This window comes from Ceratosolen solmsi, unplaced genomic scaffold (assembly GCF_000503995.2).
Source record: "Ceratosolen solmsi marchali unplaced genomic scaffold, CerSol_1.0 scaffold3, whole genome shotgun sequence".
NCBI classification, from domain to species: Eukaryota; Metazoa; Arthropoda; class Insecta; order Hymenoptera; family Agaonidae; genus Ceratosolen; species Ceratosolen solmsi.
Genome location: NW_011948428.1, coordinates 1792208 through 1805016, shown reverse-complemented (window position 1 = coordinate 1805016; position 12809 = coordinate 1792208).

Sequence of the window (12809 nt, the reverse complement as noted above, 5' to 3'; positions counted from 1 at the left end):
TATACAGTTTCAAACTAAATATTAAATAATAAGAAATATAATATGAAAAAATTTACATGACCTAAATTACTTCATCATGATATAGTATTTCAAGCTGAAAATGTATTTAATACTTAATACTTATATTTGGTTTATGAATAAATTAGTATTCTTCGAATAATGTATAAATTATTTTAGTGCGTTGTTATAAATAGTAATAAATATATTAGATAAAAATAGGTAAAGTAAAAAATTTTTGTTGACAATTATAAATGTTGTCGAAAAATACAATTAAATTATGTTTAAAATTCATTAACATATCATAATAATCTTTTCTAAAAATCTCCCATAGACTTTGTATAAAATAAAAAATTAGCTGTTTCATATTAACCATTGATATTGTGCGTGTAATTTAATTTATAAATTCTATATAGACATATGCTAATTTATATTAAAATTATATCTTAATGTCTAATATACATTTCATAATGTGAGAAAAGAAAAGTGATCTTAAAAAATTTCGTAATTATGAAATGATAATAGAGAGAGAGAAGAGTACATTTATTTTCAACAATTATGGAGTAATAACAGAATTTATAAAATTTATACTATAATTTTTTCTCCTGAATTGTTGCATATAATATATATGCTTTATCCACGTAATAATTGTTAATTGATATATACCCTAGATATGTGCATCCATTCAAGTCTGCATATTTTATTCTTTCGGTGTATTTAAAAATAGTACACGTAATGCATAACTGCATTAAATTTACCTAAAATGAATTGCAAATATGAAATTTGAAAACATGTTTTCATTAATGAATTGAATTAAGAATGCAAATTTTACCTATTTTGCTATTTATCAATTAAGATATATATTTATATGTACTGATGAAAAAGTTCATAAATGTTCGACTAAATTATATTTAAACATTTGATTAACATTAATTCTCTTGTATTGTAACTTGTTAATTTAATAATTAATTAATGTTAACAATATTCTAATAAAGGAATGTTTGTTAGAGTTTTATTAAATCCCACAGAATAGAAATTTCTGTAGAACTACTGAGAAGAGATCGTTCGTTTAAATTAAACTTGTTAAGTACTGTCAACATTTTTTATAATTAAAAATTGTTTTACATAGACTGTATCTTTACCGATAAAACCTATAAATAACATTCTGAAAGTACATCTCATGTACCAACGTAAAGTTTATTGGTACTTGGACCGTGCGACACTTCTCGATATGTATTGACGTCACCTACTATTGAAAAGGCAGCAAAATTGTAAAAATGATGAAAAATACGAATTCAGTAGAGCTAAAATAATTCAGTCAAATTTGAAAATAGTTACGAGTACACGCGCGCGTTCACACACGCGCACACGCGCATAAACATATATATATATATATATATATATATATATATATATATAATACACGGCAAAGTAAATGCGATGTATGCGTGGCAGATAGTCGAATAAAAATATGTATGCATATGTATTTTATCAATGTGGAGATTGTTTGGTAGATATATAATAGATTAAATCACAAATTAAAATGTTAATCTTGTAGTTGCGCGATTACGTAATTACGTAATAAACTAAGTATAACTATTAATAATGTTCTTTTATGTATCATTACTATTGAATTTATGAAGATGTCGACTATATACAATAATTTTGAGAAAAAAATCTACTTTATTTAAAACGTACATCATAATTTTGTTACAATATTAAAAAGTATTAAATATTTATTGCATAATAAAGAAATGAATTACCAACTAAAAACGTCGTAATAATAATGGATAATATGCAGATTTGAGGGAAGATCATAAACTGATAAAAAGAAGCTAAAATAAAGAGCAGCAGTAAGGAACGAAGACAGAATCGGATGAAAATTCCGTGTACATTGGCAGAAAGTCGCTTTCACGAAATGTAAAGAAAACTTTGCGCCGGTTCAATTCCCGGTTGCTACCTTTCTGTCCCTGACAATAGCTACAACTGTTAAAAGAACAATGATAATTACACTCAGGATGAAACTTCTTCGATGGGGGCGTTTTGGTTTAGATTGACCTTGGATGGAAGCCAGTGAAAATGGAGTATGCGTCAGGGATCTTGACTCTCTTCTTATAAGCATTGTTTCGTTAGTTTAATTAAGCCTTGAGAAATTTACAAGTTCAGTGGGTACGTGAGCTTTCGTTATGGATATTGAAATTGTTCCAAATTTTTATATAAATGATTTACTGGACACATTTCGCTTAAATGCCCAATATTTTCTCATTTATATTCTCATAATAGAATACTAATCATAATAGAATACGTAATATAATGGTATATCGTTTATAAGATATTGCGTAATAATATCAATGACTTTACGAATGTGAAATTCACGCACACGCTATTTATTAACATTAATTATTTGGGTGTAAGTTATCATTTAAAAAAATTTTATATTCCTGACGTTTTATTGTATTTCTTGTAAAACGTGAAAGATTTATAGATCACAAGTATAGAAACCACAAGCTAATGCATTATTTTATCAAAGGTCGGGCTTTTAAATAAATTATTTGCATACCAAATTTATTAATTATTTTTAAATTGAACGAGACGAGATAGAGCTATAAAGGTTTTTGATGAACTATTTAAATTTGCAAAAAGTTCGCATAGCTTTACATTTTATTTCACGAAAATTCAAAATTTTATTTAATTCATCAGTCTGTCTCATATTAAAAAAATTATTTTTATTTATAATTATATTCCATTTTGAATTAATAATTTTTATGAATAAATCTAAAAATAATGAATATAGTGGAAAGGTGTATATTGAACATTACGTATTAAAATTAAAAAAGTATATGTAATCGGGTCATAGCTTAAATTCTGGATGTGAATATGAAAAAATATATTTGTAAATATCAAATAAATTTGCTGTATTTCATACGAATATACGAAATTCTACGAGTTTCTAAATGACTCTCATTCTTTTCTAAGAAAAAAACAATTATTAAAAAACTCTATTCTATAAGGGGATTAAATGATACGAGAAAATATTCTTTAATGCCTAAATTAATGATTGAGCGACGATCAGAATATTTTAATTATAAGTATTATAAATACAGTGAAGGTTTCTCGTCCTGAATCTCGAAATAGTTTATTTCATGCGAGGCCAAACAAAGGAAGTCTCATTCATCTGCGTACTTTGTTCCGTATGTGTATAAAGCAGATTGTCACATTAGAAGACTTTGACAAAGGAAGTCGCAAATAATAGATACGCATCCAATGAAAATGATATACTAACTACGAGAGGGAAAACGGCGTGGCTGATTGAAAGTACAGAAATACGAGCGCCAGTGGACCGAGGGACGGAAGGTAGAAAGAACTAGAAGGTAAAAAAAAAGAAGAAGAAAAAAATTAGAAAAAAAAATGAATGAAAAGGTATAAAGAAGACGAGACGTTCAGCGCGAGGGTGTAAAATACTACGGGGTTGATATTCGCGAGACATATATATATATATATATATAGATATATATATATATATATCTTTACGGGGCGACGAGAGCTTCAGTCCCAGCAGACGATGCTAAGGACGAGAAGACGCGCTCTGCCAATAATGAACTGCCGCTTACTAGTGCGGGTGCGTCAAGAACCTCTGGGAGTCCCTGCTGAAAAGCTACCCTACCTTATGTACTTGTCTAATTGTGAGCATTTTTATGTTGGCTACTCCTCTTACTCGCTGTCATCGTGTCGCTACTCTTAGTTCTAATTTTCGCTGTTGATATTCAGAAGCGATGCACGGTATTTTCAGCACTTGAAGAATCATTCGAGCTCTGCCGTTTTATTTGTAATTGACTATTGGCAAATAAAGAAAAATTATATTTCCGAGTTTTACGGTCAATTGGAATGCGGAAATTAGTCTAATTATTTTAAATTAATTCATTAATTCTCGAAATAATTGAAATTCTTTAATGCATAATTTGCCGCTTCTTAAATCATATAATGGAATCGTAAGTAATTGCTGCAAAAGCAAAATACAATGTTCTTGATAATGTAGTAAATTAAATTTATTTTCATAAACTTTCGATACCACTATAACCAGTAATCAAGTATATACTTATCTTACAAAACGAGACTTTTACAGATATATATCTTTCAGAAGTTTTATATATAATGTATAAAAAAGACGAATGCCTTTCTAGTTTGTTTGAAAGGCATACATTACAAAATAATGAAATGTGCCACAAGTTTCGAATTTATTATTTAGTTGATACTTTGGGTAGAAAAGACTTGTGGGAACGATATTTTATTTGACGAAGAAAAAATAAATAAATGAATAAAGCATAAAAAAAAAAAAAATTAAAATTAAATAAAATAAAAAACTGAAGATATGCAAACTGTATTTGAAATATGAATTTATAGAAAAAGTAAATGTATTGATTATCTGTTTACATAAAAATATTTGAAATTTTAAAAAATCTGCATATTTAAAAATTACTAAGATAGTACTAACTGAACATTAAATTAATAAAGAAGCATTCATTTCGTGCAAATCAAAATTTTTTTTCTTCATGCGTAATAATTAGTTTTTTTTTTTTTTTAATATATTACTTGCAAATATAGTCGCATAGTAAAGTAGATAATTTGAAACATTTTAAATTCTGCATTATTATATTAGAATTATTAGTAATAAATAGCCTCGGTAGCCTCGGACAAATGGAAATAAAAATTAATTCTATATAAATTTCATTATATTTATATGTTTATAAAACTTGTCGTAGTATCTTAAATATTTGATTATTCTCTCTATGAGTCTTTTTTTTTTTTTTTTTTTTTTTGTCAATATTATTCAAGAACAAAAATAAAAAATTTTCTTTAATTTATCATTGCTTTAATTATTTTTCTCAGTTGGGTTTTCTTTTCTGTTTTTTTTTTTTTTTTTTTTTTTTTTTTTTTTTTTTTTTTTTTTTTTTTTTTTAAGGAAAACGGAGATATTCGAGCAGAGCTTGCGATTATATCGAAGCGGGAGGCGCTAAGTGCTCGACTAAATTGAAAAATAACAGTGTCGGCTTCGTAGATTTTTGTTCGCTCCAAGAGTTTAATTTTATCCCGCGCCGTGAAAGAATTTCACAAATTTTCTTATGAATCGGCAAGAAGATTGAGACGCATTCGATTAAAAGCTAAATGATATTTAAGGAATTGCTTTATTCAATGGCTTAGAAAAAATTGTGTTATCTTCTTCTTATTATAACATTCAACATAATGAGAATTGTTAAATAAAAAATTTCTGCCAAGTTCATTAAATCTATGGGTAGAGTAGAATGCAGTGCGTATTAAGAAAGATTCAATTTTTCTTGTTAAACTTTAAATTGGTAGTTGTATCTGGAAAGTTACGATGGACGAGTATTTTTGTTCTATGTTACATTGGAGACCAACAATATTCTGTACAGAACTCATATTTCTATTCTTTCAGTTTCATAAGACAGTCTTATTCAATCATTATCTATTTATTTCGTGCAGAAATACTAATAGCACATACTATGATACATAACATAATAAGAATGATTACATCTATTAACATAAAAAAAAAAAAAACTAATATCTATACTATGTAGTTTAATGTGTAAGTTAAAAAATGATTTCTAGATTTGTAGAATGTCGAGATTTACGTCATAAAATGTCAAAGAGTTTTTCCAAATAACTCATTGAAATGCCATTAAAAAAAAAAAAAAAAATTCAACAACAACATTCCTTTATTATAATTCGTATAGCCAATATAGTAGATGTAATGAAATTCGAGTTTGCATTTATATCCTCGTAACGAAGTTTAAGGAAATTTAGAAACACGTGATAATCTGGATACTCATTAGGAAGCAAACACGGAGATGATTCGAAATTTGCGATCTGGGATGGAACAAACTAAATTGCCATTTTTTAAACTCTAAATTAAATTATTTAACGTTAAATGTATGCTCGATCTATCTGTTACTTGTTTGCAAAATAACTACTTCAAAATGCTATTATTATTTTCATTATTACAATGTATTCTTTATTATTCAATGTCAATGTAGAAAGGGCCGTGTAAGAAATTTTCTTAGGAATGGAATTGCGAGGGTAAAAAAGTTATCGTACGATATTCGAGCATTGATATTTACAGAACTCTCTCTCTCTCTCTCTCTCTCTGCGAACACATACACAAGTACAATAAATGAATTATTGAAATAAACCCAGCAACGTGGGTGAGCATCGCCAACGAAAGAATGTCTTTAAATGCACGAAAGTTGCCAAAGTTTTGAATTTTACATAATATCGGCATTTATATTTTTTTATATCTATAAGTAAACGCTTTATTAAGTAAAACTCAAGAAAACACTCGCGGCAGCTCGCTTATTAACGTCGATGATACGAAAAGCCATTGTTCTCTTCATAGTCGTCTCTGACAGCCCGAGCGTCGGCAATGTCATCCTCGTCATCCCTCTTTCGTAAACCCTTTCAAGGGGAACTGATGGGGCGCGAGTTGAAGCACACCCGTGGGGTTAAAAAAGAGATGAAGCAAAGGGTTGCGGCTTCAAGGCTAGCGAGTCGTTGGTAACAAAACAATTCAGATATTCTCGGTTGCTTATCGACGAAAATCTTAATTAAAAATTATCTTTTTTTATTAAAGCCGTCTCGATAAAAGTATGGTGGATCGGCTTAGGTACGGACCTTTATTCATTATCATAATCCTACGATCTCCGTTTAATCGCAACCTTTGGTATTTTGAGAAGTGACTGCGCCGAATATATTGAAAAATGGCGGATATTGAAGTCGAGTGGAGAAGCGATATAAATAGTATAAATCCTTATTTAGGTAATAAAATTTGATTTCTCAGATTCAAACGTTGTATTCCCTTTATTATTTATTGCGTAATGAAACGAAATAATGTAAGAATTCACTTTAAAGCACAACCTAGTCATTTCTCAGCATTTGACACCTTTATTATTTTAAGTATATGTAGATACATTACAGATTTATTTAAGAGACAAACAAACGTACAAATACGAAATTTTAATGAAGTAACAATTTCGTCTTACGAGAATATTCTCATCTCGAGTATTTCAATTTATTTATACAAATACGGTATATAATTATTTTTAGAAAAAAGCATAGATCAATACCAAATAATTAAAAAATAAAGACTAATTTCGAATAGAAATAAAAAGTATTTATAGCAAGATATATTCAAATATATATTATCATGCATAGAGTTGCCTTTCAAATCCAATAGGACTTGCTTCAAATCGATATATCTCAACTTCGATACTGTAAAGCCTTATTATACCGAAACATAGAATATAATTACAAATTAAAGTTCCTTCATTGGTAATCAACGTAAATCCTCAGACGTGTGTTTCGCAGGAAAATCCAATGCTAAGAAATAATTCTCTACGGGTAGCTCGAATGCTTCGAGTTTATCCATCCTCCCATTCAATGCCTCCCTATTTTCTTTTATTTTTTTCTTTTCTCCCCCCCCCCGAGACTACGCGAACGTGCCTTCGATTTTTTCCCTCCCCCCATTCAATGCCCCCCTATTTTCTTTTTTTTTTTTCTTTTCCCCCCCCCCCCCCGAGACTACGCGAACGTGCCGTTCGTCTTCATATCTGCTCCGTTCTCATCTCCAGTTGTCGAGACCCTCGCCGTCGCTCTTTTCCCTCGAATGGCTTGCACTGGTTATTACGCGAATTTTGCTGTGCATACGTGAAAGAGGCTCGGGATGTCTTGTCTCATTAAAGCAACGACATGCGACGAGCTTCACTTCCTCCTTCGTAAAACAAACCAACGCACAACCCTCCCGCTCTCCCCGGCTCTTATTTCGCGTCTCTTCTTACTTCCCCACTTTCATGTTATCATTCGAATGCAGTCCATAGTGAATAAGACTGGCTAATTTCGTTTTTCTCCAGTCACGACTTTTCTTCTTCTTTTATTTACATTGCATTTTATCGCAAATTCACGGGTTTGTATTTACCTTCGTTTTTTGCACCTTTCACTTTTCGAACTTCTTATCATAAAGAATTTCAAGATACTAATCATCATGAATGCATTCTTTCGCTAGATTTACTTTTAAGTAATATTGTATTGTAAAATTTATCGGATATTGAAATAAATTTTATCGGCGTCGGGTAGACGCTTTTTGTTGTATTTACTATTGATACTATGTTTATAATATTAAGATTATTGTAGGAAACGTATATTAATACTTGTTTTTATTATTATCTTAGCTTGCTATCTGGCCATTATTGTACGAATTAACAACTTTTTCATCAAAAAATCAAAATATTCATATTTATTACATAGGTATGCGCGAATATTTATATAGATAATGATAAATTGTGTAATTAATAAGTTATTTAATAATTGTTATAAAAGTAATAATAAAAGTAAAGCGAGAAGTAAGAAATTGTCAAATGGTCAGGAAATGGAACGCTCAAGTGAGATCATAAAAAATAAGTAAACCTTGACACCAGACTTTGAAAAGAGCTACTACTCTTTCAGCATAAACGTCCATCAAAAAGCTACAAGACAAAAAGTCATGGAAAGAAAGGCACTCGCCCGTTTGAACGATGGCCACCAACAGCATGCAGAACTTTATCTCAGCCCTCACTATACAATTGATATAAAACAATGTGAAAATTTTATAAAAGATCGTCATTTTTCTATTTCAGAGAGAATATTTCAAAACTAAGGATACAGATATCATCTATTCAATGTTATCTCTATTAAACTTTGTCCAGAACGCAGCCAAGAGTGAAAAGTAAGATGAAAGAGAAGCTGTTACAAAAATAGTCGATACGAAAAGTTTTCACTTTAATCGTATGTAGCATGAAAAGGTCTTTGGAGTAATGTCGCCATATGCTGTAGGTTGATATTAAGTACATATTGCACTTTATTGATTTTGCGAGAACTTTACAAAGTACAGCGGATAATATATCGAATATGTAGAATATTGTGATTTTGTTGCTTTACTCGTCCAGAAGTTGCATTTCAAATTTATGTTTGGCCGACATTGTTCGTATATTGTTTGATGTGTTTTCTTCACTGAAATTTTTAATCATCCTAAAATATTCGGGAACATAACTTTTGTTATAAATTAAAAAAAAGTTTCGTTTTACAAGATTTTTATTAGGCATAACTCATTCTCTTGTCAAAATAAACGATAGTTTGTAAATTCAAATCTTTTCACACGGTCACTTCTTAAAATTAAATAAATAATTAAAATTTCACGTGAACAATACCAGCATTGGCAAACAAAATTTCGGCTATTTATTCGCTACATTTTATGGAAAAAGTCTTTTCGTTTTAATTAATTTGCAAAATGCAAACGACCATTAAGTTAGGTGTTAAAAAAATTTTCACGTTTTAACTTTAATGCCGGTGGTTAATTTTTGTTCAATACTTTATATAAATTCTACAGTATTTTAATACTTTAGAATACTTTAGAACACATTCAATTTATTCGTGTTGTAATAACTTTTGTGTAAGGAATAATTTTCAATCCATAATTAAAAGTTTCGATAAAATCATATTTTACGTAATACTTTTGACAGCTCTAATAAACTACACTCTTTTCTTACTTAACAAGCAATGAAAATTTAAGAAAATTAAAAGGATTTACTCATAATTGCCTAAGAAACTTTTAAGAATGTAGGAAATAAATAACGAAATTTCGGTCTTAACTTTATAAGCCAGAAATTCTTCGGAAGGTTTGGACACTAATTGCTACGAGGTAATTTTATCGCTAAATATGTTAAATCTAAAGCAAATATTCTAACATTATTCGCACATGATTTAAAATTATATTTGGCTTAAGAATCAAAGCCAAATTTCATATTTATAAAAAAAAGGAAGCAATAGGAGAATTCAATTTAATATAATACTGGCTGTTAAATTAAAAGAAAAGGAGATTTTTTTTTTTTTTTTTCCATACAAAATACTAGAGAATAGATATTGTTTTATATCATAAATAATGCTATTTATACTTCTCTGTCTAACTAAAATACATACGATCACTACTAAATGAGATTTTACTTGCAAATCATAAAATATAATCTAGAGTATTCATTGGAAATAAATTTAATCGCTCTAATTCATAATATAAACAATTATAGAAATTTAATTCAATTTCATCTCGTTCTCTTCTATTGTTTAAGGAAAGCAAAACATTGCGTCTTTCAAACATCCATGCATTGTCATGATAATCGATTTGACACTTTTGTGTATGGATTTTGTTTCGTGTTTTTCTTTCTTTAACTTTTTTGAAAGCCCATTTGGAACAAGATATCTCCATTTGGCTTCACAAGGGACATATCATAAAATCCACCCACCATTATATAACATCTTCATTCTTGCAGTATTTGATGCATATATTTATTTTTAGTTCGATATCATTTTGATGCTGGGCACGTAAACAAGAATAAGTGGAACGAATAAGAGAGAGTCAGCAGTTGTGAAGTTTTTCTTCAATTTTAACTATCGAATCGAAAAGCTCTTAATTCGTTGATAAATGTAATTTTCTATTGTCTTTTTAACGTACTGAGTTTCAATTTATTATACGACTGAGATATTTAGTTAATCTTCACTTGATAACTTTTTATTCAACTTGATTAATTACATTCACCGATTAACACATGTAAATAAACATAATTTAGATAATTTTAAATTCTACGTACATTCTATCGCCTACCTCGTGTATAATTATAATATATAGCTTTCAATTAAATTAAAATTAAACAATTCAAAGAATAGTAGATAGTAAAAATACATTTTATTTCATTATTAGTAAATGTTAGTTATGGGTAGCAATATCAGTTTAAACCATTTAATATCGCGGAAGCAAGTTGTGTGGATTTACACTCTTAAATGTCAGTCTCTATTATTTTTCAAATTGCTATTTGAATTATAATAATTTATGCTGTTAAGGATTATTATAGTTATTAAGGAAATACAATTTTCAGCACGATAAACAATACATTAACAAATATTTAATAATACCTTGGACAATTTAATATTTTAAAAAATAACTAGTTAATATATATATATATATATATATATATATATATATATATTATAATATTCTATTTAACGATAATAACAAATAGTTAATTTAAAAAGAGTTGAAATTATTTTTGATTAATATCCTTATAAATATTATTAATTTAGTCACAAAATTATTAGCTCTTAAAATTAGTGAACAATTTATCTGATATTCAGATAAATGTGCTATTATTAGGAAATAATGAATGTGCAGCCAATTTAATATTTAAATTCACTATTTTAATGTTTCTAAAACATGGAACTACATACTTAATGTTTAACGTATTCGCTTCCGTTTCTAAGCTACAATTTCATTTTAATTTAATTCTATATTTTGCATATGATATTAAAAAAAAAAAAAAAAAAAAAAAAAAAAAAAAAAAAAAAAAAAAAAAGAGCGAGACCTCCAATACCGTACATTCGAATTCAACTATATTGGAGTAAATTTTCATTTCCATATACATTTCATCGTTTATTTAAATAATAATAAGTTTTGCATTAAACATTTGCACAAAATGTTTATAAATACATTTGCAGATCTCGAACGAACCTCGTATTAGCATTCTATTTTAAAAAAAACTACAGATGGAGAATGTAATGAAAATAATGAATTAAATATCGGCCACTTATAAATTATTTTGAATAAACGCGTATAGGCGAATGAATTAAAAATATCATAATTATATAATCGGTGGGTTGGAAAATTCAATATTATGTTACCAGCTATTCACTTAAAGAGTAATCAATATTTTAATGCCCAACACTTCAAATATATCATGGTCCAAATATGTAACTCTATTAACCATGTAGAATGAATAATTGCTAAGATAGATGGACAACATTTTCCTTAAAACTGGCACAACTTACCGATTTATGATGTGAAATATGCATGAAAATCCCTACTGCCAGTAAATTATTAAAGCAACATTATGTTTCTTTATAAATTGTATTAAAGTAAAGACAGTTACGAGCGAGTAAAATCTCTCGAGTACATCCGCAATCCGATGAACAAAAAGGCAAGTACTGCGTGAAACATTTCTCTGTATCTTCGTAGTCGTTCGTGCGTGGATTCCACGGGGATGAGCCACGTCGGTTGGGAAAGCTTCGTCACACCTTACACTCCAATCTCGTGCGCCCCGGGCTAACGATACATCGTCCTCCGTTCTTTCTGCGATACATCAATGCGCGCTCTTTCTTCGTCGCTTCGCTTTTATTTGTCAATTTATTCGGCGTTTCGCTGATTCGCGTGTAGAAAGTCAGGGGACATCGTTGTCGGATTCATGAGGTAGTCCCATGATAAAGAATGGCCTTCTATGTTGTCGATGAGGTTTTTATTAAATTTCGTCTAACATAGTAGTAAATGGCCAGAGCTGATATGATTAGACGTTGCGAAAGATAAATTTGTTGGATCGCGATAATGTACATTCGTACGGACATGTACGTAACAGAGGATTAAGAACTATAAGAAATTATAGTTGCCGCTCTAACATTGCTTTCTAGATTGCGTTAATACGCCTTTATTGAAACAAATTACTATGAATTTAAAAGAAAAGTCTATTATTCTATATAATTTACGAAAGTCAATGTTCTATTTCATCGTGGAATTGCAATTCTTTTTCATATTAATTTTGAGCTAAACGACCATGATATGGTCGTTTTCCAAACGAATACCATTTCTGCTGCCCCTAGATATAATTGATTTTTAAAATGACATAATTAAAAATCTCTTTCGATTACGTAATTAAGCACGGCGTATAATTAAT